Genomic DNA, 25,126 nt, shown 5'->3' with positions numbered 1-25,126 from the left:
CTGGCAAAAAAAAAAAGTGTTATTTGTAAACATTCTTAATTGGACTGTTAACATTTAAGTCATCTTCACCAAAGTAATATTTACATTTTCTTAATAAGCTTTCCATTCCAGTTTGTAAAGGTAATTGTCTAAACTGTAGTAAAGACAGTTCAAATTCACAAAACAGTAAATGGCATCACATGATAGAAGGGATTTTGAGGTAAGAGTCTCTGATCTGTGTCCTTCCTGCTCCCAAATTTCCTACTGACTTATGTTATCTACCAGTCTCTTAGTCTACTTTTGGACTCGTTTTGTGAGATGAGAGGGTTGAGTTAATTGTTCCCTAAGTCTCTTACAACTATGAAATTATCACAAGAGTAAATAGATTTTTTAATGTGCTTCATATGTAAATATCAATGCACTTTTAGAGATGAGACATCTTTAGAGATCATCAGACTGAATCCTCCCATATGATAGATACAGAAACTGAGACCCTTATGTTTGTATGACACTTTAAACATCCAAAACTCTTTCACCTACCTTAATCTCATACAAGCTTCACCGCAATCTTGTATCTTTATTGTACAAAAGAGCAATTGAATTGGTCTAGGGTCACATAGCTGAGCCTAAACTAAATGATTGACTAAACCTAGAGTTTTCTTTTTTTTTTTTTTTGCTGTAGTGGGATTAATTATATCTTTGTAATGAAGTCTTACTGCAGGAAAAAGTGAGAATTTAGTGGTTTATGAAATAAATCCAAGCAGGAAAAACAAGCGTTTCCTAGTATAAATGTAGTAGTGACAAGCAGTATAAATAGCAGGAACAAAGGGAGAAGGGAATGGCAAAAACTCAGATCTGCATAGATTTAATCTTTGTTTTCTTTTTTTCCTGGATGAGGAGTGGGTGTAATGGACTTTTAATACTTTTGTGTTTAACAGTAGTGTACTACTTGAATTGCTTTATCCACAATGAAGTAATTCATAGAGAAACTGTACTTTATAATCAAATACTTAATTCTCCTAAAAGAAAAGGGCAGAACGAGAGGGTAACAGGTAGGAAGGCTAGGGGTCTCCGAATGGAGGAAATAGGCTGCAGGTGTCAGACATTTTTTTATCTCTCTCTTAAGAGGCAGGAGGAAATAAACTGCAGGTGTCAGACTTTTGGCTTCCTTGGTAGGTCAGTTGGTAAAGAATCCTCCTGCAATGTGGGAGACCCAGATTCAATTCCTGGGTTGGGAGGATCCCTTGGAGAAGGGATAGGCTATCCACTCCGGTACTCTGGCCTGGAGAATTCCATGGACTGTAGTCCATGGGGTCGCAAAGAGTCAGACACGACTGAGTGACTTTAAATGTAAAAAATAAGCTATAAATTACCTAAGGAAAACTTAAGACAGTTAAGTCAAAAGGATATAAGGCAAATGAGCAAATAAATATGTGTGGGAAGCTAAATTTTACTGAAAATTATTTCATTATTTCACTGCCTTTAGTGATGTGAGCTCAATTTTCTTTCCTATTTCCAGTTAGTAGTTCTGGGAGCATTAACTGTCCCCATGCCAGTGATCTTGCTGTACAGATCAGTAGATTCCTTTACTTTGGTAGCTTTCTGTAAACTATATATATATATATATATATATATATATATATATATATATATATGTTTTTTACATAATATATATTTTTTAACTGGAAAAAAATTGTATTAAAACTAGTTTATGGATGTTAGTCATTATTCTTTTACAGTTCTGTTTCCCCAATTGTCCTTCCTTTAAAAGGAGGTAATTTTCTAGATTACATGGTGTGATGGTGCTTACTCTGTGGATATGAAAATTTGGTCATTAATAAAATCTCTTTTTTTATTCTATGTTAAAGTTTTTAATAAACTGTATTTTCTAGAACTAATAAATGGAAGGAGAATCTTCCATATCTTTTATCAAATGAAGAAAACAATAAAGGATGTAATAGATGTACAACAAAATTTAAAGCAACATTAAATAAGATTTCTTCTTGAAAGCTTTTTTCCTTAGGAGTCTTTAATTTTAAAGATTAGGAGTCTTTAATTTTAAAGATTCTCTTGTCCTGCGAGCTGACGTTTCTCCCACATGCCCTTTCCTACAGAGCTCCACCTTTTAGCTAACTCCCATTCTAATACCATCAGATCCGTGGTATTCAGGGAAATGGCATTTGAGGAAAACTTAAATTCTCAGTTTTGTATCTAACCTCAAAACATGTGCAAGGGTATTTTTCAACCATTACTTTTAAGGTTCTTTAAAGGAAAAAAAATGAAAAGACCACTTCAGAGTAGGTGATATTTAGTTTTGGTTTTGAGATATCTCTAGAACTAGTCTCCTAGAAACTTTAATCATCTGACATAAAAAGTTTTTTATTGAATTGTACCTATAATATGACTCTGTCTTGCTTACCCAGACTACAGTAAGTTTTAAGGACTACAATTAACTTCTCATTGGCCAGCTATGATTTAGTGGTCATAATAAAGTTATGTTTAGCTGAGGGCTTAGAATTTTTTTTAAGTGATTGGACTTTTTTTTCCTGTGATTTGTCAGTTTCCTTTGTTTGGCACTAGGGTTAAAGAGCCAGGCTTCCAGTCTGGTGCCTCATTCGTTTTAAAACATTCTCTCAGTACAGGAATGGTTGAGAAGACATGGGTTTACTCCATTAAGCTTTTTAATTTCTTAAACTACTTCTATAAGAAAATTGGGCTCCCCAGTGGCTTGGTGGTAAAGAATCTGTCTGTAGTGGGGGAGCTACAGGAGTCATGGATTGGATCCCTTGGTTAGAAAGATCCCCTGGAGGAGGCATGGCAACCTTCTCTAGTATTCTTGCCTAGAGAATCCCATGGACAGAGGAGCCTGGCGGGCTGCAGTCCATGGGGTCGTGAAAAATCAGACATGACTGAAGTGACTTAACACACCCATAAGGACATTATTGAAACACTTTTTTTTCAGCCTTGTTTAGAAATTTGGTAACAGTAAAAAACTGTTGTGCAATGATATTGATTCAATATTAATATAGATTTGCTTTCTTCTATGGAGTTTAGTTTCTGTATCAGGGTACTTTCTAAAAATGAGATAAGTTCTTATAGATGTATGGAAATTTGAGGAACTCTCAACTCCTTTTCAATGTCATCTTTAGTAAATCTGAGGATGGCAGTGAGGGAAATAGAGATATTGATTTGTGTGTGTGCATGTGTGTGTATTTACATGTGTGATCTCAACACTGAGGAAATTCAATAAAGTAAAATTTGCATCTTCCTTAAAGGTTAACATAGCAGTGGAATGATAAGGAAATATTAATTAGCTTTCCTTTTCCAAATGTACTGCTGTTTAACAGTTATGTGTAACTCAGGACTTATTTTATATTTTAGTATGTATCTTAAAAGAAGTAAATGAACTGATTCATATTTTTTTAAAAGAAATGTAGGTGATAAAGGAGAGTTACAGAATCTGCTGGGCTATATTTGTATTATCAGTTCATCTGTAGTTGCCTGGTTATTTGGATTTATTAGAGAAAAATAGTATCAGTCAAGCAAGTATAGTTAATTGAATACTTGTTGGGATATATGTGTGCCAGTTTTATTTTTCTTATTTCTCAAAATGAGAAAATTGGATGATTTTTCTAAGTATTCAAGAATTATTTGTTGGCTATAACTATTATTGAAATAAATAATCATTTGTTCTCTAGTCTTATTTCTTTTATAAAACTCCATCTCAAACAAAAAAGAAAGAATTAAACCAAAGGCCATTTGAGATTGCAACCAAGGTTTTCTATGAACACTAAATTTGGAATTAAAATTATGTGAGTCCTCTCGCTGGCTTTGCTCATTTTTGTATGGGAACAAAGCATTTCAATACAAGCCTTACTAGTCTGCAGGTCTTCTACAGGAGATAAGAAGGAGTAAAAGATTTTGGGAACTCTGAATTTTCCATACAGGGTAAACAAAAAAAAGCACATTATTGTATTGAGTAAAACCATTTAAAATGGCCTGCTTTCTCTTCTCCAGTAATGGCAATACCATATGTCTTATAAAATTAAAAATAGCAGGTGTCATTTTGCTAGCATGAATGCTGGTTCACAGACTTTAAAAGCAACCTATAGAGAAGGACTGATGTGATAAAGGGAGCACAAATCTTATATAGTCCATATAGTCTGAGGCCTGGTTATTACTAATAGGGGAGAGTCCTATCTAAAGGTCATCTAGTCAAAGCTAATAACTAAGATTAGGCATTGTGCTCAGTCACTCAGTCGTATCCAACTCTCTGTGACCATGAACAGTAGCCCACCAGGCTCCTCTATCCATGGGATTCTCCAGGCAAGAATACTGGAGTAGATTGCCATTTCCTCTCTGAAGTTAGACATTAACAGCCCATAAAAAGACCACAGAAATAACACCAGTAGTAGAGAATATCGAAACATAGCCCACACTGTCTGAAGTAGGATTATAGAATCCACTTGAGTGCATGGATGTATTCTGTGCTCCTTATTAACTCCGAGATAAAACAAATTTAACAGAAGCATGAAATAGGAATAGGTTTTAGAATAGAAGTAAGCTTTGGAGATCATTTAATTATTTCATTTTTCAAAGAGAAACCAAGGGTTAAAAGGTAAATTACTCAGTACCAGCTAGGTAGTGGCAGTAGTAGGAGCTGAATACAGCTGACCTTGAATAATGGGGTTGATCCAGGTATCATGTATAGTCTTCCCTCTGCATTTCCAGTTCCTCCACAAATAGAGATGCAACCAACTATGGTGTAGTACTAAAAAATATTGAGTACTGAATTTAGTATTGAAAGATATCTGCATGTAAGCGGACCCATGCCATTTAAACCCACATTGTTCAAGATTCAGCTGTACTCTTTTTCTGATCTATCAGTTATTGGAGATGGGGCTTGAAAAGCTGTGATGGGAGATGATGGTTTTTATTATCATTGTTTTAAATTTTTACATGCAGTAAAATTGACTCTTTAAAAATTAGTTCTGTGAGCTTTAACACATATACAGATTCATGTAAACTACTACTACAAACTGGTTACAGGTAGACCCATCATCCCAGAAAATCCTTCAGACTGTTCCGTTTTGTTCAAAGACTCTACCTACATTTAAACCCTTGACAACTACTGATCCATATGTACTTCATTACTTTAGTTTTGCCTATTCCAGAATGTTACATAAATGGAACTATTCACAGTGAACTCTTTTGTGTGTGGCTTCTTTCCCTCAGCTTAATATTTTTGAGATTCATCCATGTTTTGTATATAAGTGATTTATTCTTTTTTAGTTGCTAAGTAGTGTTCTATTGTACAATTACATAACCATTTGTTTAGTCATTCATCTATTAATGAACATTTGAGTTGTTTCCAGGTTTTAGTTACACGTATTATAGAAAGCCTGATGCTGCTGCTGTTGTTTAGTTACTAAGTCGTGTCCAACTCTTTGCAACCCCATGGGCTGTAGCCTGTCAGGCTCCTCTGTCCATGAAATTTTCCAGGCAAGAGTACTGGAGTTCGTTGCCATTTCCTTCTTCAGGGGGTCTTCCCAACCCAGAAATAGAACCCACATCTCCTGCTTGACAGGAGGATTCTTTACCACTGTGCCGTCTGGGAAGCCTAGAAAACCTGATAATGAACTCTTAAAGTATTCACGATGTTGGTTCACTTTATACTCAAATAATTACAAACTCACAGGAAGTTGTAAAGATAGTACCATGTAGAGATACCCTCTTTACCATTCACCCAGTTTCTATTAGTTACATCTAATGTAATTGTAGAATAATAATATCAAAATCAAGAAACTGATATTGGTATAAAATGAGTAATAGTTCTTTGGCATTTTATCATATATGTAGATTCATATAACCAAGACTGCAATCTCACCAGAAAAACTTCCCTCCTTCTGCCCCTTTATAGTCACACACACACACACATACACACACACATCCTCCTCTCAACTACCCTTCACTCCTTGCAACCACTAATCTGTTATTCGTCTCTATGGTTTTGTCATTTCAAGAATGTCATATACATGGTAGTAACCTACATGTCTGTCAACAGATGAACATACAAAGAAACTGTGGTACATATATACAATGAAATATTACTCAGCCACAAAAAGGAACAAATCTGAGTCTGTTCTTTTAAGGTGGATGAACCTAGAGATTGTTATGCAGAGCGAATTAAGTAAAAAAGAGAAAAATTATATATATTAACACATATATATATATATGTAATCTAGAAAAATGTTACTGATGAACCTATTTGCAAGGCAAGAATAGAGACACCGTCATAGAAAACAGACTTGTAGACACAGTGGAGGAAGGAGAGAGTGGGATGAATTGGGAAGTTGCTGTATAACATAGGGAGCTGAACCTGGTACTCTGTGCTAGCCTAGAGGGGTGGGATGGGAAGGATGGGAGAGAGGTTCAAGAGGGAGGGGATATATGTATACCTGTGGCTAATTCACAGTGTTGTATGGCAGAACCAACCCAACATTGTAAAGCAATTATCCTCCAATTAAAAATAAATTTTAAAAATAGTAAAAAATTTCATATTGATAGAATTATATAATATATAACCTCTGAGACTGGCTATTTTCATTTAGCATAATGCCCTTGAGATACACCCAAATTATACTGTGTTCATTCCTTTTTATTGCTGATGTAGTATTTCATAGTATTGATGTACCACAATTTGTTTAGCCATCCATTGTAGGACATTTTAGTTGCTTCCAGTTTGAGTCTGTTGCATCAATTAAGGTAGTTATTGATATGTTAGGACCTAAATCTGACATTTAATTTTTTGTATTCCGTTTGTTTCTTCTTTTCCATTTTTCTTTTCTTTTCCCTGTTTTTCTGTGCATTACTTGAATACTTTTTAGAATTCCATGTTGACCCACTGTGGTGTTTTTAACCGTATTTCTTTGTATAACTTTTTCCTCATTGCTCTAGATATTACATTGTATAATTAGAACCCACCACAGTCTCCTGTATCATGCTACCTCTACCACTGCTACATTTTAGTACTGCAGGCAAAGTGTAGAATCCTTACCTGCCTTTGGTCCCTTTATTCTCCCTCATTTAATTGACTTAATATTTTCATATATACATTATATTATTTATAGGTAAATATTATATGCATGTGCACATAATTTTGTATCTACTTGTTTTAAATATTTTCTTTAATACATTGTGAACCATATGAGACAGTATTATAATCTTTGCCTAAACAATCAGACATAATTTGGAAGACAAGAGAAGAACTATTATTCATAGTATAACTAGTATCCATAGTTTTTTATTCTTTTGGCCTTCTTCCTGATGTTCCAAGATGTCATCTTTTTTCATTTCCTTTCAGTTTAGAGAACTTTCTTTATCCATTCTTTTAGGGCAAGTCAGCTAGCAATAAATTCTCTTAGCTTTCCTTTACCTAAGAATATCTTGATTTTCTCTTCATTCCTCAATGATATTTTTCTGGAGGAAAAATTCTGGGTTGACAGTTCTTTTTCTTTCAGCTCTTGAAAAAGATTGTGCCAGTTCCTTTTGGACTCTATGGCTTCTTATGAGAAACCCACTGATAGTCAAATTGGGTTTTCCCTGTAGGCAAAGGATCTTTACTCTCTTGCTGCTTTTAAGATTTTTTTTCTTGTGTTTAGTTTTCAGAAGTTTGACTGTGGTATGTCTTGTTGTGGATTTCTCTGAGTTTACTCTGAAGTTTGTTCAGCTTCTTGAATCTATAGGTTTATGTCTTTTGCCTATTTGGGGAAAATTTTTCAACCATATTTTTTCAAATATTTTTTTCAGCCTTGCTCTTTTTCGCCTCACTTCCAAGACTGTGATGACTTGAATATTTGAACTTTTGGTATAATTTCATGGTTCCCTGAGGCTCTGTTCATTTGCATTCATTCTATGTCCTTTATGTTATTTAGGCTGGGTAACTTCTATTGTTTTATCTTTTTTTAAAATTTATTTTAATTGGAGGCTAAGTACTTTACAGTTGTTTTATCTTTTAGTTACTGAGTTTTTTCCTTCTATCCTCTCCATCCTTTTGTTCAGCCCATCTATTGAATTTTTAATTTCAATGATTATAATTTCAGTTCTGTAATTTTATTCTTTGTATCTTCTATTTTTTATAAAAATTTTATTCTTTGTATTTCTTTGCTAAGACCTTCTGTTTCTTAGACTTTCTATTTTTCTTTTCTTTCCGGTATATTAGTCTCATTGAGTGGTTTTCAGTTAAAACCTGGACATTTATCTCATGAGACTTTACATTTTATTTCAGTTGAGCAGGCCTCTTTTGATAGTACTCTGACCAGATATTGCCAGCTAGAAATGTAAGTGCAGGGTACCACTTACCCTCCACTGACATTTGGGAGAAGACTGCTGTTATGTTTTAGTGGGAGTGGAAGTTCCAGCTCCCCACTAAGTCTCTAATGATACTAACTCTGCTGGGTAGATATCTAAGAGGACAATTATTGGGTTTTATGCTAAGTTTTGTTCAGCTTTGAAAGAAGATGTCAAGCTTTTTTAAAGTGATGGTAAAATTTTACATACCTGTGAGTAATGTCTGAACATTTCAGATATTTTAATTTTATCCTATAGAACTTTCTAAAATAATGAAAACGTTTTATATCAGCACTGTCCAGTACTGTAACCACTAGCCACGTGTGGTTGCTGAGCAGGTTAAATATGGCTAGTACATTTCAGGAAGTTAATTTTTTTACAATTTTATTCAGTTTATCAATTGAAATTTAAATGACTACACGTGGCTATTGTATTAGAGGGTGCATGAAAGCAGCTCTACGTCTTCACCAGTATTTAGGTATCACAGCTCTATATCCTTACCAGTATATCAGAATTCCTAAATTTAGCCATTTAATGAGTGTGAACTGGTATCTTGTGGTTTTTATCATTTAATGTAATTACTGGCCACTTAGTTTTTCTAATGATGTTTTTAAAACAGAAGTTTTTAATTTTGATAGAGTATGGTTTATGAGGTGAAGTAAAGTATGGTTTACTATTTCCATATTTCTTTTTTTATATGGTTCATGCATTTGAATTTTTGCCCATCCTAAAGTAGTAAAAATAATTCTCCCTGTTTTCTTCTTGAAGCTTTGTAGTTTTACATTCTACTCTTAGGTTTATGATGTATTTTCATTTAGTCTTTTTACATATACAAAATCTTGTCACATAGAAAAATTCATTTTTATTCCATATGAATATCCAGTTGATTCAGCAACATTTGTTGAAATTTTTTCTTCCTGCATTGAGTTACTATGGCACTTTTAAAAATTAATTGACCAAGTATTTTATAGTCTATTTTTGGATTTTCTGTTCAGTTCCAGTTTTCTGTATGTTATCATTAGGCTTTTACCAAACTATGTGGATTGCTGCAACGTACCAAACTATATACCAAACTATGTGGATGTTAACTCCAGAAATCAGATATTGTCAGTGTTCATACTTTGTTCTTCATTTTTGGTTTTCATTTCTTATTTAATTCCACTGTGATAAGAGAGGAGAAGGCAATGGCACCCCACTCCAGTACTCTTGCCTGGAAAATCCCATGGGCGGAGGAGCCTGGTAGGCTGCAGTCCATGGAGTCGCAAAGAGTCAGACACGACTGAGCGACTTCATTTTCACTTTTCACTTTCATGCATTGGAGAAGGAAATGGCAACCCACTCCCGTGTTCTTGCCTGGAGAATCCCAGGAACAGGGGAGCCTGGTGGGCTGCCGTCTATGGGGTCGTACAGAGTCAGACACGACTGAAGCGACTTAGCAGCAGCAGCAGCAGCAGTGATAAGAGAATGTACTATGTATAGTTTGTTTTTTTGTTTTTTGTGTTTTTTTTAGTTTTTTATTTTTTTAATTTTAAAATCTTTAATTCTTACATGCATTCCCAAACATGAACCCCTCTCCCACCTCCCTCCCCATAACATCTCTCTGGGTCATCCCCATGCACCAGCCCCAAGCATGCTGTATCCTGCGTCAGACATAGACTGGCGATTCAATTCTTACATGATAGTATACATGTTAGAATGCCATTCTCCCAAATCATCCCACCCTCTCCCTCTCCCTCTGAGTCCAAAAGTCTGTTGTACACATCTGTGTCTTTTTTCCTGTCTTGCATACAGGGTCGTCATTGCCATCTTTCTAAATTCCATATATATGTGTTAGTATACTGTATTGGTGTTTTTCTTTCTGGCTTACTTCACTGTGTATAATCGGCTCCAGTTTCATCCATCTCATCAGAACTGATTCAAATGAATTCTTTTTAACGGCTGAGTAATACTCCATTGTGTATATGTACCACAGCTTTCTTATCCATTCATCTGCTGATGGACATCTAGGTTGTTTCCATGTCCTGGCTATTATAAACAGTGCTGCGATGAACATTGGGGTACATGTGTCTCTTTCCATTCTGGTTTCCTTGGTGTGTATGCCTAGCAGTGGGATTGCTGGGTCATAAGGTAGTTCTATTTGCAATTTTTTAAGGAATCTCCACACTGTTCTCCATAGTGGCTGTACTAGTTTGCATTCCCACCAACAGTGTAGGAGGGTTCCCTTTTCTCCACACCCTCTCCAGCATTTATTGCTTGCAGATTTTTGGATCGCAGCCATTCTGACTGGTGTGAAGTGGTACCTCATTGTGGTTTTGATTTGCATTTCTCTAATAATGAGTGATGTTGAGCATCTTTTCATGTGTTTGTTAGCCATCCGTATGTCTTCTTTGGAGAAATGTCTATTTAGTTCTTTGGCCCATTTTTTGATTGGGTCGTTTATTTTCTGGAGTTGAGCTGCAGAAGTTGCTTGTATATTTTTGAGATTAGTTGTTTGTCAGTTGCTTCATTTGCTATTATTTTCTCCCATTCAGAAGGCTGTCTTTTCACCTTGCTTATATTTTCCTTTGTTGTGCAGAAGCTTTTAATTTTAATTAGATCCCATTTGTTTATTTTTGCTTTTATTTCCAGAATTCTGGGAGGTGGATCATAGAGGATCCTGCTGTGATTTATGTCTGAGAGTGTTTTGCCTATGTTCTCCTCTAGGAGTTTTATAGTTTCTGATCTTACATTTAGATCTTTAATCCATTTTGAGTTTATTTTTGTGTGCGGTGTTAGAAAGTGATCTAGTTTCATTCTTTTACAAGTGGTTGACCAGTTTTCCCAGCACCGCTTGTTAAAGAGATTGTCTTTACTCCATTGTATATTCTTGCCTCCTTTGTCAAAGATAAGGTGTCCATATGTGTGTGGATTTATCTCTGGGCTTTCTATTTTGTTCCATTGATCTATATGTCTGTCTTTGTGCCAGTAGCATACTGTCTTGATGACTGTGGCTTTGTAGTAGAGCCTGAAGTCAGGCAAGTTGATTCCTCCAGTTCCATTCTTCTTTCTCAAGATTGCTTTGGCTATTCGAGGTTTTTTGTATTTCCATAGAAATCTTGAAATGATTTGTTCTAGTTCTGTGAAAAATGTGGCTGGTAGCTTGATAGGGATTGCATTGAATTTGTAAATTGCTTTGGGTAGTATACTCATTTTCACTATATTGATTCTTCCAATCCATGAACATGGTATATTTCTCCATCTATAGTGTCCTCTTTGATTTCTTTCATCAGTGTTTTATAGTTTTCTATATATAGGTCTTTAGTTTCTTTAGGTAGATATATTCCTAAGTATTTTGTTCTTTTTGTTGCAATGGTGAATGGAATTGTTTCCTTAATTTCTTTTTCTACTTTCTCATTATTCGTGTATAGGAATGCAAGGGATTTCTGTGTGTTGATTTTATATCCTGCAACTTTACTATATTCATTGATTAGCTCTAGTAATTTTCTGGTGGAGTCTTTAGGGTTTTCCATGTAGAGGATCATGTCATTTGCAAACAGTGAGAGTTTTACTTCTTCTTTTCCAATTTGGATTCCTTTTATTTCTTTTTCTGCTCTGATTGCTGTGGCCAAAACTTCCAGAACTATGTTTTTTTGATTTTAATTTTTTAAGACTTACTCCTGGCTCAGCAGGTGGGCTCTCCTGGTAAATGTTTCATGGGCAGTATAAAAGTTTTTATTTTGTTGCTGTTGATTGGAATGTTCTATGAACATCAGCTCAGTTGAGAGTGCTGCTCAAGTGTTTGCTGGACTTTCAGTGTACTTGTTCTTTTCAGGTACTGAGGGAGGAGTATTGATGTCTCCAACTGTTCTGAGTACTTGTTTGTTTCTCCCCTCAGGTCTATAAGTTTTTGTTCTGGTATTATGTACATACACATTTAGAATTATGCCATCTTCCAAGTGAAGTGATCCCTTGATCATTATGAAATATCTCTCATTATCTCTGATGCTATTTTATTTTGTCTTCCATCTTCTCTGATATAAATGTGGCTATTTCTTAAGATTTTTGGTTTGCATGGTATATTTTCTATCCTATTATTTTTAAACTATTTCCTTATTTTAGTGTGAGACTCTCAGTGTATATTTGGTCTTGCTTTTTTCATGTCTTTTTATTGGAGAATTTAGATAATTTACATTTAATGTATTTATTAATGTGGTCGGGTTTAAATCTACCATCTTGCCATTTGTTTTCTAATAACCATTTTTTTAATTAATTATACTTTTGGAATCCATTTAATTTTCTCTATTGTTTTATTCCTTTATTTGTTTATTTTGTTCTTCTCTTTATTTACTTATTTTAATAGTTGCTCTAGGATTTATAATATGCCTGTTATTCCATTCTATTATCAAATAATTTTATACAACTTTTAAAAAATAATGTAATACATTTAAGATAGTTATCTTCCTTTGTCTCACATTCATCTTTTACTCTCTGAACTTCATTTTGGATAGATTATATTACTCTTCAGGTTCACTGATTTCTTTTTTTTCTGCCATGAGCGCTTATTTTATCCAATGAAATTTTCATATATGTATTATATATAAAACCAGTCCATCCTAAAGGAGATTAGTCCTGGGTGTTCATTGGAAGGACTGATGCTAAAGCTGAAACTCCAGTACTTTGGCCACCTCATGCGAAGGGTTGACTCCTTAGAAAAGACCCTGATGCTAGGAGGGATTGGGGGCAGGAAGAGAAGGGGACGACCGAGGATGAGATGGCTGGATGGCATCACCAACTCAATGGACGTGAGTTTAAGTGAACTCAGGGGGTTGGAGATGGACAGGGAGGCCTGGCGTGCTGCGATTCATGGGGTTGGAAAGAGTCGGACATGACTGAGCGACTGAGCTGAACTGAACTGATATATATATATATATATATATATATATGTAATCTCTAGAAGTTCTCTTTGGGTATTTTTTAAAATATTTAAAAAATGCTTCACTTTTCTCTTCACTATGTTCCTATTTTCGTTTATATGGCGCATACTCATAATGCCCCTTAAAAATGTCTTTACCTGTTAATTCTATCATGTCTGTCATTTCTGGTCTGTTGTGTTGACAGGTATTTTTCTGGTTATGGGCCACATTCTCATACTTCTTTGTGCATCCAGTAATTTCTAATTGAATGTCATATATTTGTGAATTGTACATGTTGAGTTTTTTATTTTTGTGGTATTCCTTTAAAGTGTATTAGATTTTTTCCTAGTAGGCATTTTAAATTGCTTATTCATTTGATCTTTCTAAGCTTCCAAGCTTCTTTCAGGAGGGTCTAGAGTAACTTTTATTCTAGGACTATTTTCCCCCCTGTTTCTGTATGTGGGCCTTCTGGGGTCATTTTTTTTTTTTAATTTAAATTCATTTATTTTAATTGGAGGCATTTTTAATAGCCAGAAATATTCAGTGAGGTTCATCCCCTCTTGCTGGAGGGGAACATGTTGAAATTTTGGCCCTGTATCAGCTCTGAGAATTTTTTGTTTTAGAACTCCCTGGTAGCTTTTTTTCCTTAGAAGTTCTTTTTGGCTGGTCTCAAGAAACTTTACCCTTCTCATGGACAGGTTTTTATATAGCTAAATATTCAAGGGAACCCTCATTTAAATTACTGGAACTCTTTCCCTGCTCTTTGGAACTCTACTCCATAAATTCTAGCTTCCTTGACCTCCTGGTACTGTTTTCTCTGTCTCCTTAAGTCAATAAGATTGCCAGGCTCTATTTTGGTTCTTTCTGCTATACTGGAGTTGCTTCCTGGCTGAGAGCCTTGGATGATGGTAGGGCTTGCCTTCTTTACTTCCCTTTTTCAAGGACCATAAGTCCTACACTGCCTGTGTCTGAAAATAGTCCCCTCCTGTACTTTATACGGTGTTCTAGTTGTTTTCAGTGGGAGGATTATTCTGGACTGTTTACCTACTCAAGGCCTCAAAAGCAGAAGTTGAATCATTCTAGAATTAGTTTTAATGCTAAAACAGTTTATAAAATTCTGAAACTCTCAAGCAATTATTATCTTTTATATAACAACATTTTATTCACTTCTCAGTATTATTATAAATGATATTGTATCAACTGTTGAAACTATTAATTATTTTTCAATTCAGAGATTCCACTGTACACTTTAAATCAGAAGCTGACCCAAAGAAAATGATTTATCATGCCTAATAAATTTCATAAATCAGGAAAGTGGATTTTTGGGTATACAAAAATTCTCTCAATATTATGGCATAGTCATTTTAAATATAAGGTTATTACTTAATATTTCACTAGAAACATGAAAGACTATTATACTGGGAGATAAGGACCAAAATGAACCATTTGATCTAGTATTTTAAAATGTAAATCCTATCATTGTAGAGCATAATCGTGTATTTTATATCAGGAAGTGGCAGATGTTGTCTGGGAAGGGCCAGATAGCGTATGTTTTAGACTTTGTGGGCCATGCAGTCCTTGTTGCCACAGTTCAGCTCGCCCTTTGCAGTACGAAAGCAGCCACAGATGATGCATTTTTAAACGTGCTGGTTGTGTTCTGATAAAACTTCATCTATAGAAAGTGAAATTTGAATTTCATGTAATTTTTACACCTCAAAATATTTTTATTCTTTTGATCTTTTTTCCCAGCTATTTTAACATGTAAAAACTACATTCTTGCCTTGCAGGTCATGCATAAATGGGTGGCTGGTCAGACTTGGCCCCTGACTCATAGTTTGACAGTCGCTGTGCTGTATGATTAAAAAGCTCCCAGGTAAGCTGCAGGATACCTGTTGGACTGTTATGGTTTAATTCTTAGTAATACTTTTACTTAAACATTCTCTACTGTTAAAGGGCAAAGTAAATAAGATGGCACACTCCTGAGCCTGTAGGGCTTTGATAGATTTTTTAATGGCAAAGGCTATACCAGTGGTTCCTTAGTTAATGGAGAATTTGGGCTAATGCCTAAGTTACCGTACTGTCAAACTGGCACCTTTTCTCTTTTAAATTATGCAAGATTAAATTCATTCGTTCTTATTTTGTTTCAATATGCCTACCTTACTAACGTTTCAAAATTAGCATGTATGTAACCTGAATTTAGTTATTTAGTGATGAAGTTGCCCTGTGCTCATAAACAAAAGGTCCCCCAGCATTATGTCATTTTTAACTTAATGGTGTCCCCACTAATAGTCAGTTCAGTTCAGTCGCTCAGTTGTGTCCGACTCTTTGAGACCCCATGTACTGCAGCACACCAGGCTTCTCTATCCATCACCAACTCCCGGAGTTTACTCAGACTCATGTCCATTGAGTCGGTGATGCCATCCAACGATTTCATCCTCTGTCGTCCCCTTCTCCTCCTGCCTTCAGTCTTTCCTAGCATCAGGGTCTTTTCAAATGAGTCACCTCTTTGCATCCAGTGGCCAGAGTATTGGACTTTCAGCTTCAAAATCAGCACTTCCAATGAATATTCAGGACTGATTTCCTTTAGGATGGACTGGTTGGATCTCCTTGCAGTCCAAGGGACTCTCTTGAGTCTTCTCCAATTCCACAGTTCAAAAGCATCAACTCTTTGGTGCTCAGCTTTCTTTATAGTCCAACTCTCACATCCATACATGACCACTGGAAAAACCATAGCCTTGACTAGACGGACCTTTGTTGGCAAAGTAATGTCTCTGCTTTTGAATATGCTATCTAGGTTGGTCATAACTTTTCTTCCAAGGAGTAAGCATCTTTTTATTTCATGGCTGCAATCACCATCTGCAGTGATTTTGGAGCCCAAAAAAGTAAAGTCTGCCACTGTTTCCACTGTTTCTCCATCTCTTTGCCATGAAGTGGTGGAACCAGATGCCATGATCTTTGTTTTCTGAATGTTGAGCTTTAAGCCAACTTTTTCACTCTCCTCTTTCACTTTCATCAAAAAGCTCTTTAGTTCTTCTTCACTTTCTGCCATAAGGATGGTGTCATCTGCATATCTGAGGTTATTGATATTTTTCCCAGCAATCTTGATTCCAGCTTGTGTTTCTTCCAGTTCAGCGTTTCTCATGATATACTCAGCATAGAAGTGAAATAAGCAGGGTGACAATATACAGCCTTGACATACTCCTTTTCCTATTTGGAACCAGTCTGGTGTTCCATGTCCAGTTCTAACTGTTGCTTCCTGACCTGCATACAGATTTCTCAAAAGGCCTGCATACAGATTTCTCTGGTGACCTGGTATTCCCATCTCTTTCAGAATTTTCCACAGTTTATTGTGATGCACACAGTCAAAGGCTTTGGCATAGTCAATAAAGCAAAAATAGATGTTTTTCTGGAACTCTCTTGCTTTTTCCATGATCCAGCAGATGTTTGCAATTCAATCTCTGGTTCTTCTGCCTTTTCTAAAACCAGCTTGAACATCTGGAAGTTCACAGTTCACATATTGTTGAAGCCTGGCTTGGAGAATTTGGAGCATAACTTTGCTAGCGTGTGTGATGAGTACAATTGTGTGGTAGTTTGAGCATTCTTTGGCATTGCCTTTCTTTGGGATTGAAATGAAATCTGACCTTTTCCAGTCCTGTGGCCACTGCTGAGTTTTCCAAATTTGCTGGCATATTGAGTGCAGCACTTTCACAGCATCATCTTTCAGGATTTGAAATAGCTCAACTGGAATTCCATCACCTCCACTAGCTTTGTACATAGTGATGCTTCCTAAGGCCCACTTGACTTCACATTCCAGGATGTCTGGCTTTAGGTGAGTGATCACACCATCGTGATTATCTGGGTTGTGAAGATCTGTTTTTTATAGTTCTTCTGTGCATTCTTGCTACCTCTTCTTAATATCTTCGGCTTCTGTTAGGTCCATACCATTTCTGTCTTTTATTGAGCCCATCTTTGCATAAAATGGTCTCTTGGTGTCTCTAATTTTCTTGAAGAGATCTCTAGTCTTTCCCATTCTGTTGTTTTCCTCTATTTCTTTGCACTGATCGCTGAAGAAGGCTTTCTTATTTCTCCTTGCTATTCTTTGGAACTCTGCATTCAAATGGGTATATCTTTCCTTTTCTCCTTTGCTTTTCGCTTCTCTTCTTTTCACAGCTATTTGTAAGGTCTTCTTAGACACCCAGTTTGCTTTTTTGCATTTCTTTTTCTTGGGGATGGTCTTGCTCTCTGTCTCCTGTACAATGTCACGAACCTCTGTCCATAGTTCATCAGGCTCTCTGTCTCTCAGATCTAGTTGCTTAAATCTATTTCTCCCTTCCACTGTATAATCGTTAGGGATTTGATTTAGGTCATACCTGAATGGTCTAGTCATTTTCCCTACTCAAGATCTAGGGATTTTTCTTCTTACTTCATAGTTTTGAGAATATACTTTTCCCTTCATTACCTTTGCTTCTTTATTGTCTTCCACGTATCCCTGTTAGCCAGTTAGCACACAAAATACATTTTAAAGCATAATCTCTTTTTTCCACCAAATGTAGCTTAGCGTGCTGGTCCAGTCCCCTCTTAGACTACTCAGAGTTTTTCTAATAGGTACAGCAGTATTGATACGTGCAGTGGATGATTTTGTTTGGTGTTATATACAATTATCCCTTGAATGATTGAAAGCAAAAGTGACAGTCGCTCAGTTGTGTCTGACTCTTTGCGACCCTATGGACTGTACCTTGCCAGGCTTCTCTGTCCATGGCAGATTCTCCAGGCAAGGACACTGGAGTGGGTATCCGTTTCCTTCTCCAGGGGATCTTTGCGACCCAGGGATCAAACATGGGTATCCTGCATTGCACACAGATTCTTTACTGTCTGAACCACCAGGGAATCCTGTGAATGATTAAGAGTATTTTCCTTCGTTAAGGTTTATAATTGAAGTTGTTCTTTAGCAATGTGCAAAATCCAGTGCTGTCAAAGTTCTAGAAGAGAATTTAAGTATATGCTGCTGTTGCCTCAGTGAGTGGGTAGTAACATAGCTCCATATACCTTCAGGGAATACTTTTCATGTCTACATGTCTTCATGAAGCTTTCCCAACACTCTGGTACATCATCCAGGGGAGGGGAAAGCAGGGAATTCATTTCATTTTACATGCAGAGAGAGAATAATCTTTTCACTCAATTATAAAATAAGAATTGGTTCTGAAAGAAGCTTTGAAGTAATAGAAAATTGTCATCTAAAGAGAATTCATGTAGTAAGTTAAAAAGAAATAGGTTAATAATTTTTAGTAATTGTTATTTTATTGTTGTTGTTACATAGGAGTCAATAGTTTTAAAATATGGCCAATTTTCACATGTATTTTGAGGGATATGGTACCTAAGAGATTTTTCTCAAAAATTCCTATTTCATTATTTTGATAATTTAGAAACTTTTTCCTATGAGCATTATAAGTTTATTCCTGTCTTACAACATGTATGGCTTCCTATGTCTGGAAAATTCACCTCCTAAATTTTTCTATGTCTGGCTCATTTCAACCTGAGCATCATCTCTCCTGAGGGCCTTCCTTTACACACTGTCTCAAACAGCACCTCCACCTTCCCAGCCTGTAACACCCAGTTTTATTTTCTTCGATGTATTTATCACCATCTAAAATTAGTTTGTTCATTTACTGACTTGTCTCTTTCTGTATTAAAATGTTGGCTCTCTGAGAAGAGAAATCTTGCCTTCCCTATTGTCTGTCTATCTCTACTACTTAGAACATTTCCTTTCATACAGTAGGCCTTAAGTGTAATTTATGTGGTTGGAAGGATGAATAAATGAAAGTATGCCTAAGGTGTGATTTGTAGCAATATCTGATAGGCTAATGTGTATAGTGAATCACCAAGAAGAAATGCGAGTAACTTTACCCAAATTTATTTCACTATATAGAACTACTTTTTCTTTAAACATTTAGCTGTATCAGATGTCCACAGAAGACATTTTGGAAATGTGACTGATGTACTGACATATTCGGAGAAGGGAATGGCACCCCACTCCAGTACTCTTGCCTGGAAAATCCCATGAACGGAGGAGCTGCAGTCCATGGGGTCGCTAAGAGTCAGACACGACTGAGCAACCTCACTTTCACTTTTCACATTCATGCACTGGAGAAGGACATGGCAACCCACTCCAGTGTTCTGCTTGCCTGGAGAATCCCAGGGACAGGGGAGCCTGGTGGGCTGCCGTCTATGGTGTCTCACAGAATTGGACACGACTGAAGCGACTTAGCAGAAGCAGCAGTACTGATATATTAATTTTTTTATTTTATATTATAATAATACCAAATTTATATGCAAATTATAACAATGATACAGATAATTTTTCCTGAATCACTTGAGAGTGAGTTGCTGACATTATACTGCATCACCACTGAATACTCTAGAGTGCATTTCCTACAAAGACATTCTGCCACATAATCAGGATAAACTAATCACAATCAGGAATTCAATTGGTTGTTTGGTTACTACCATCTAACCTACAACCTACATTTGGTTGATTGGTTACTACCATCTAACATACAACCCTAATCAAGTCATACCAGTTGTTCTGGAATTCAGTGGTGAACATCCCTAGAAAGGAGAGAGTAGGCACCCCCAAAATTTGCATGTCTTTCCTTTCAAATCTTTGGCTGATTACTTAGGTTCACATGTGGAGGAGACTCCATAGGGCCTAGTGGAAGGTAATAGCAGACATGAGAAGTTTTTGAGGGGATATTTCAAATTTGAAGTTTGAGTTCTACCAAACACAGCAGAATAAAGCATTCAGAAAAATACTATTTCAAGGAATGCATGGTAGATTATAAGAGGGTAATAGATCACTGCATTAGGAAAGAGTAAGGCAATGTAGGTTCTCATTTCAGTTTTGTCACTAACCAACACTTACCCATGGGAAATCACTTAACTTCTCTCTCACAAAGTACTTTTCTAGGTTATCACTATTTGTATGTCTCTAAGTTCAGTTTCTTTTCATACTCACATTTCAAAATAAAATAGGCATTGATTGCATTTTTCTTCTTTAAAAACTCATAATGGAAACAAGAATAACTGATTTTGCCACTGTTTTTGTGATACTGGGCTTTGAACAAATCTGGGAAACAGTGAAAGAGGAAGCTGGCATCTTGCAGTCCATGGGGTTGTAGAGAGTCAGACATGACTTTAGTGCTATATATATATTTCTTGGTAATATTTCTCCTACATGACACTCATCATTGTTATATACCACTTGAAGTGATAGATATAAACAGTGTAAGAATACTGGATATTGTTTTTATCATGAATAACCTAGCTATATCAGAGTTAGATATTGTTTGATGTTGCACAAAAGTATCCTTTTTAAAATGTGCCTTTGTTGTCTTAAAATCTATTGAAAGATTCAGTTCTACAGTATGTAAGTGCAATCTGGAATCATTTAAAAGTTTTCACATTATCTTTTTATTTCTTAACTCTCCTAGTTATTTTCCTTGTATTTAGTGTTATAGAAAAAGCAAATAAGGAGTTGGGCCTGTTTAAACATACATGTAACAGGTGCTCTAGAGTCAGAAATAGATAGGAATTTATTATTTTAATCTTAAGTGATATTTTGTATGCCAAATTATAAATATATTTTATATTTAAACCTAAAGTAAAACTGCAAAATGGCTAGAGAATTTTTGTAATTGGAGATAAATACAGTCATATTTGACAGAGGCTGTATCAAAGTTGGATATTGTCACTTAGAATTGAATTTTTATGAAGGTGAAATACAATTTTATGTTTCATATTCTTTTATTTGCAGCCAAAAATAGAAATATATGAAGACAATCAAATGAGTCTTAGAAAGCTTCAAATGCATCAGTACTAGTTTGATTCATATACGTTGCTTGATTCTTGGGTATGTCATGGATAGTTCTTGAGTGTGTAAGATTCTATCCATGTCACTTCCTAAGTAAAGAAGTTACTTCCTAAACAAATAAGTCCAATTTTAAGTAAGTTGAGTAAGGGTAAAATTAAGAATATCCTCAATGAAAGAAAATGTCCAATATATTTAAAACTAGTTTGCCTCTCCAGTTTAGCTGTATTTTGTGCTGTTCTCTTGCAGTAAACACCACTATCTTCAGAAAATAAGGAATGAGAGGCAAGGAAGAAAGGACATTCATTCATCTTGGAAGGACCCAAAGCACTTTGAAGTTTAAAGGAATGTAATTATAGCTGCTAAAACCACCTTTGTCACCGAAATGGATGAAGTACTTCAAATTTAAATGGTAACCAGAATTCTCATATCATGTTTCCACCAAGAACTTTAGATCACTTGAAAGGATTTTTTTTTAACTTTAAATATTTACCTTAACAAATACCAAAGTGCAGATAGCTGATAATTTTATAACTTATTTAGCATAGTTAGGATTTTATTTTCTCTTTTAATGCTTGACCCTGATATTAGCCAAAAGAATTGTTGTTTTTTCCCCCAGGTTATCAACTTCTTTACATAGAAACAGATAAGCTTATTTGAGTAAGAATATGGCATAGTGTTAGTATACTTACAGGTCTATCCTTTGCCAAATATTTTTTCCTTTCATAAAAGCAACTCGGACAACATAAATGGTAATATTCTATCACATGTGAAATTGTTTTATAATCTTATTTTCTGAACTTTATTTCATATTGTTTTTTTAGTTTCCTTATGTGACATCTGGTCTCTTGATCTTTTTCCTTTCATATCTGACATCTTATTTTAATTTAATCTTTATTTTATCCTCTCCCCCTCCTCCTTCTCAGGAATTTAGGGTTATAAAAGACACCAGGTTTTAAGTATTCTGTCATTAAAAAAAAAAAAAAAAAGACACAAGGATCCAAAATGGAAAAGGAGAGAGAAGTTTGAAAAAATTATAGAATTATTTCTTATTGTGAAATCACAGTGATTGTTACATTGTAAGTAGAGTGGAAAGCAATTGTAGAAAGACTTAAAATTCTTTGTCAGTCTTCTCAAATCTCCTTGATCTTAGACCAAAATTGTTTCAACACATGTTTTGTAAAAACTCAAATGTTTGCAACTTTAATGGCATCCTAGTGAACAATTAGAACTTTTGTTCATTGGAAAATCTATTAATTTGGTTTTGAGGGATAACCGTTTGCTTACTTGAGTCATCGTGTCTTGGTAGTGAATGAATGCAGTTGAGCAAAACTAGGTCCTTACTGTGAAATCAGAACATGTGAAAAATCAAATGCAGTCCTAATCAATGACTAATCCAAATGATTCTAAGGAGTGTAGGACCTATTATTTCAGGAAAATGATTTATATTGGTAAGTGTAACCCAGGATAAGTAGTATGTAAGGAATGTTCCCTGTGCTAACATTAACCTGGATAGGAAATACCTTAACACTGATTTTTTTAAATTATCCAATTATTGGTTAAACTTCTACTTATGGCATAGTTAGGAATTTCCATATGCTTGTCACTATCTCCCAGCATTTAGTGTTTTTAAAATATTGAGCAAATTCTTTCCAGTCCTCAACTATTAAAAAATTATACAAAGTTGAAGAAAGTAACTTTTGAAACGTAGCAAAACTTAAAGTGCTAAATATTCAGTTACACAAGCAAATAGTACATAGAAAGTCACTGGGGAATTCCCTGGAGGTCCAGTGCTTAGGACTCAGCACTTTCACTGCCCTGGGCCTGGGTTCTATCCCTGGTCAAGGACCCAAGATCCCGCAAGCTGCGTGGTACAGCTAAAAGAAAAAAGAAAGTCAGCAAACTTCCATGTCTTCTCCACTAATGATCTAAATTTTCTTTATCCATTTGATTGTATCTGATTCTATAACCTCATATAACCACAGCTTCATTAATGAACCCCAAACAAATAATATTGTCAAAGTTTTTATTGTGATTCATTTACCACTCCTTACCAAACCTTTATTTCCATTTAAATTCATCTCTCAGTGATTTGGAGGGCTTCCCTTGTGGGTCAGATGGTCATGAATGTGCCTATAATCCAGGAGACCCGAGCTTGATCCCTGGGTGGAGAAGATTCCCTGGAGAATGAAATGGCAACCCATTCCAGTATTCGTGCCTGGAGAATTCCATGGACAGAGGAGCCTGCTGGGGTACAGTCCATGGGGTCGCAGAGTCAGACACGACTGAGTGACTAACCCTCCCTTTCACAGTGATTTTTGGTAACCATGGATAGGATAATTGAAATCCACAGGGAGTAGCTTTTTCTAATCAATAATTTCACTTTTTTCACTACTAAATTTGTTTTTTACGATCATAATATTCAGTTCAGTTCAGTTGCCCAGTCGTGCCTGACTCTTTGAGACCCCATGAATCGCAGCACGCCAGGCCTACCTGTCCATCTCAACTCCCGGAGTTCACTCAGACTCACGTCCATCGAGTCCGTGATGCCATCCAGCCATCCATCCTCGGTCGTCCCCTTCTCCTCCTGCCCCCAGTCCCTCCCAGCATCAGAGACTTTTCCAGTGAGTCAACTCTTCGCATGAGGTGGCCAAAGTACTGGAGTTTCAGCTTCAGCATCATTCCTTCCAAAGAAATCCTTCACAATGGACTGGTTGGATCTCCCTGCAGTCCAAGGGACTCTCAAGAGTCTTCTCCAACACCACAGTTCAAAAGTATCAATTCTTCGGCGCTCAGCCTTCTTCACAGACCAACTCTCGCATCCATACATGACCACAGGAAAAACCATAGCCTTGACTAGACGGCAAAGTAATATCTCTGCTTTTAATATGCTATCTAGGTTGGTCATAACTTTTCTTCCAAGGAGTAAGCGTCTTTTAATTTCATGGCTGCAGTCACCATCTGCAGTGATTTTGGAGCCCAAAAATATAAAGTCTGATGCTGTTTCCACTGTTTCCCCATCTATTTCCCATGAAGTGATGGGACCAGATGCCATGATCTTTGTTTTCTGAATGCTGAGCTTTAAGCCAACTTTTTCACTCTTTCACTTTCATCAGGAGGCTTTTAGTTCCTCTTCACTTTCTGCCATAAGGGTGGTGTCATCTGCATATCTGAGGTTATTGATATTTCTCCCAGCAATCTTGATTCCAGCTTGTGTTTCTTCCAGTCCAGCGTTTCTCATGGTGTACTCTGCACAGAAGTTAAAAAAGCAGGGTGACAATATACAGCCTTGATGTACTCCTTTTCCTATTTGGAACCAGTCTGTTGTTCCATGTCCAGTTCTAACTGTTGCTTCCTGACCTGCATACAGATTTCTCGAGAGGCAGGTCAGGTGGTCTGTATTCCCATCTCTCTCAGAATTTTCCACAGTTTATTGTAATGCACACAGTCAAAGGCTTTGGCAGTCAATAAAGCAGAAATATATGTTTTCTGGAACTCTCTTGCTTTTTCGATGATCCAGCAGATGTTGGCAATTTGATCTCTGGTTCCTCTGCCTTTTCTAAAACCAGCTTGAGCATCAGGAAGTTCAAGGTTCACCTATTGTTGAAGCCTGGCTTGGAGAATTTTGAGCATTACTTTACTAGCATGTGAGATGAGTGCAATTGTTCGGTAGTTTGAGCATTCTTTAGCATTGCCTTTCTTTGGGACTGGAATGAAAACTGACCTTTTAGAACTTGACCTCTCTACAAAATAAAAATATTGCCTTCATTCTCCCATCAAATCCAGTTCAGAAGTCATGTAATTCACATGCACGAGACTACCTGAATTGCATATTACTTCTTTCTTCTGGTCCCATCTAAGCTGAGTGCCTCCAGAATCCTAAATCTATTGTAGCTTTTGATGAGGGAATGGAATCAGGCTTCTGACTGTGCAACTGACAGAACTTCTAAATTAGAAATTCACATTTCTAAGTGTACAAACTATCATGGCCACCCTGAGTAGGCTAAAATTTAAAAGATAATGTTCTAGCTATGTTAAAGTT

The 25,126-nt window shown here is 36.1% G+C and overlaps 1 protein-coding gene across 7 annotated transcripts in view; it reads left to right on the top strand.

Moving 5' to 3' along the window:
• The window catches only part of PEAK1 (pseudopodium enriched atypical kinase 1), a 328,690-nt gene that overhangs the window by 142,627 nt on the left and 160,937 nt on the right, over positions 1–25,126 (top strand). For 5 of the 7 annotated variants that reach the window (XR_009597237.1, XR_009597236.1, XM_027957162.2 and 2 more), the window contains 2 exons: positions 15,008–15,093; positions 21,334–21,496. The gene's annotated coding sequence lies outside the window, so the exon portion shown is untranslated. The remainder of the gene's footprint in view (positions 1–15,007; positions 15,094–21,333; positions 21,497–25,126) is intronic. The other 2 variants (XM_042235200.1, XM_042235201.1) reach the window with 2 other exon arrangements.

Source organism: Ovis aries, chromosome 18 (genome assembly GCF_016772045.2).
Source record: "Ovis aries strain OAR_USU_Benz2616 breed Rambouillet chromosome 18, ARS-UI_Ramb_v3.0, whole genome shotgun sequence".
In the NCBI taxonomy this organism is placed as follows: domain Eukaryota; kingdom Metazoa; phylum Chordata; class Mammalia; order Artiodactyla; family Bovidae; genus Ovis; species Ovis aries.
This window is presented reverse-complemented; position numbering and strand designations above follow the sequence as displayed.